The sequence below is a fragment of the Ammodytes marinus genome, assembly GCF_949987685.1.
Source record: "Ammodytes marinus genome assembly, chromosome: 22".
Classification (NCBI taxonomy): domain Eukaryota; kingdom Metazoa; phylum Chordata; class Actinopteri; order Uranoscopiformes; family Ammodytidae; genus Ammodytes; species Ammodytes marinus.
The window spans coordinates 1610596-1613095 of NC_137226.1; the positions used below are offsets into that span (position 1 = coordinate 1610596).

The 2500-nt window shown below is 37.3% G+C and overlaps 1 protein-coding gene and 1 long non-coding RNA gene across 3 annotated transcripts in view; both read left to right on the forward strand.

The window, feature by feature from the left end:
• The window catches only part of LOC307268410, a 205138-nt gene that overhangs the window by 49807 nt on the left and 152831 nt on the right, over positions 1 to 2500 (forward strand). The gene's annotated exons all lie outside the window — the stretch shown is intronic.
• Positions 1953 to 2500, forward strand: part of LOC307268182 (ras-related protein Rap-1b) — a 13076-nt gene continuing 12528 nt past the window's right edge. Inside the window, exon 1 of one of the 2 annotated variants that reach the window (XM_080050723.1) lies at positions 1953 to 2137. The gene's annotated coding sequence lies outside the window, so the exon portion shown is untranslated. The remainder of the gene's footprint in view (positions 2138 to 2500) is intronic. The other variant, XM_080050722.1, reaches the window with a different exon arrangement.

Here is a 2500-nt window from a genome sequence, read left to right on the forward strand (position 1 = left end):
ACATGGTAATACTAAAGTAAAGTGCGAATAGTGAGGATGCAGGAAGACTTCAGATGCTGCCAGAGGATCCACACCGTCTTAAGTGTGTAGGGAATCTACGGAGCTCACAGTGACACGGGCACTTTCTGGTGTGCACAAGAAAGCTATTTGTTACCCCTTTTTTTCTGCCATGTCACTTTTTATCCATTTATTTAAAAAAATGTTTTTTTAATTTTTTTATTAAACAATTAAAATATAGTAATAAATACTAGTCATGAAAAAATAAATAATAATAAATATAATAATAATAATAATAATAATAATAATAATAATAATAATAATAATAATAATAATAAAACAATGAGGGTTGGGGGTGGAAGGTTTTTCACAATACACACACAATTTTAAACAAAAAAAAATACTAATTTGTAATAAAATATTTTTCAGACTGAATTTCAACGCCAAAATAGAAGCTGATTGAACCACCTGAGGATCCATACACAACTCATAAACACAAGGACAAAGTAAAAGTCCTCATGTTGCAATAAACATTGGCATATGCAAGTATTTTCAAAATATTATTTTTTCCTAAGCGCAAAATGATCAGTTGTGAAATTATGAAGAAATCTATCAGATTATTCATAATGAGCTGTATCAATTAAAGACCTTCTTGACCGGTGGAAATATGAAGGTGTATTGAACTCTGAGATCCTATGTAGTATAAATGTGCAATAATGTTAGAAATCGGTTCATCCTAGCCTGAGAAAAGGCAGAAAGAGTGTTTTATGGTCTCACTGTCTAACCCTACATTTTACTAGTGTGACATCACACTAGTAAAAAATTAGGGTTAGGATTAACAGGACAGCTGGGCCAAGGGAAGACTGAGGGAAGACTGAGGGAAGAAAAACCTCATTTATTATATTATAATAGCGATTTTATAATGATAGAACGCCGGTTCCGTATGGGTGAAGTATTCCTTTTTAAGCCTCTAAAATAAAGTGCAGAAAGTCAAAATAATTAAATTAAAATCTACATAAAAGAAGTCAAGTTTAATGTTTAAGAAAGTAATTTTTTTTACCCTTATTTTTTGTTTTATTTTGATATATTTTTTAATTTTAAAATAAAAATAAAAACCACATTATTAATAAAACCTTCCTGCTGTGTTTAGTGTGTTGCTCTCTGCGGGAAGCGGGAAGCAGCTGAGAGCGAGGCGGTGACGTCACAGGAATGAACCAGCGCGGGAATGAAACCGCCTTCAAAATAAGAGCACAACACTTCAACTTATTATTATGAAACGTAAAGAAGATATTTTATAGTTGTCAATGTGAAATCTGTTGATTTTTAGTCTAGACATTGCAGGTGAATGGGGTAATATTGTTTAACTTATAGATTTCCTCATGACACTTTGCCAGTTGATTACGGACATTTAAAACAAGTATTTCTTGTATTACAATTTTTTTTTTTTAATGTTGACATAATGTCTGTTTAAAGATGGTTAAATAGGAGCAATAGACAGGCGCAAACAGACAAGGTTTAGTCAAATAAACACCTGAATGTACATGTTGGAACTTTTGATTTATACTAGTATGAAAGAAGACATGTTGTGGAAGATACATAGACACAAGAAAATCCCAAAGAATTGACCAGTGCTTGAAAAAAAAAAAAGTTTTCCCTTCAATGTCTCACTATGTAAGATGAATCAATTATTATTATTATTATTATGAATTAGGGTTTGGGTTATGGGATTTATTTTGAAGGAGTTGGCAGGAAATCGTATGCGGTAAACGCGTTTAACTTGACGCTTGAGCGGCGCGGCAGCAGGAGGAGGGAGCGGCTCTGGTAGAGCGACATCCACACACAGCGAGAGAGAGAGAAACAGAGAGAGAGAGAGAAAGAGAGTGATATAGATAGAGAGAGCGAGGGAGAGACAGAGAGAGAGAGCGAGCGAGCGAGAGAGAGAGAGAGAGAGAGAGAGAGAGGGGGGGATACAGCGAGAGAGAGAGAAACAGAGAGAGAGAGAGAAAGAGAGTGATATAGATAGAGAGAGCGAGAGAGAGACATAGAGAGAGAGCGAGCGAGAGAGAGGGGGGATACAGCGAGAGAGAGAGAGCCATAGTGAGCGAGAGAGAGAGGGAGAGAGAGAGACGGCTGGATGAATGTGAGTACCGCTTCCTTTCTCTGCCGCTTGCTATCTTTTCAATTTGTATTCATAATCTATTCTATTTATTTTGTCTTTTTAATTATCTTCCATGATGTTAACGTAGCTCTAGTTATAGGGGACATAGCCTGGATGTTTGGTGAGGGGATAGGGGGCGTGCTGTTGTGGAGACAGGCCGGTGCCTAGGCGAGCTGAGCGGGGTTGGGTTTGCGGAAGCGACCGGTGGACAGACAAACAGACACACTGGCGCTCCGTTTATGAACATACTGTTGATATTAGACACATAGGGACAGCTGGGTAGCAACATGCCTAGCTGTCTGTGTGTGTGCGTGTGTGTGTGTGTGTGTGTGTGTGTGTGCGTGT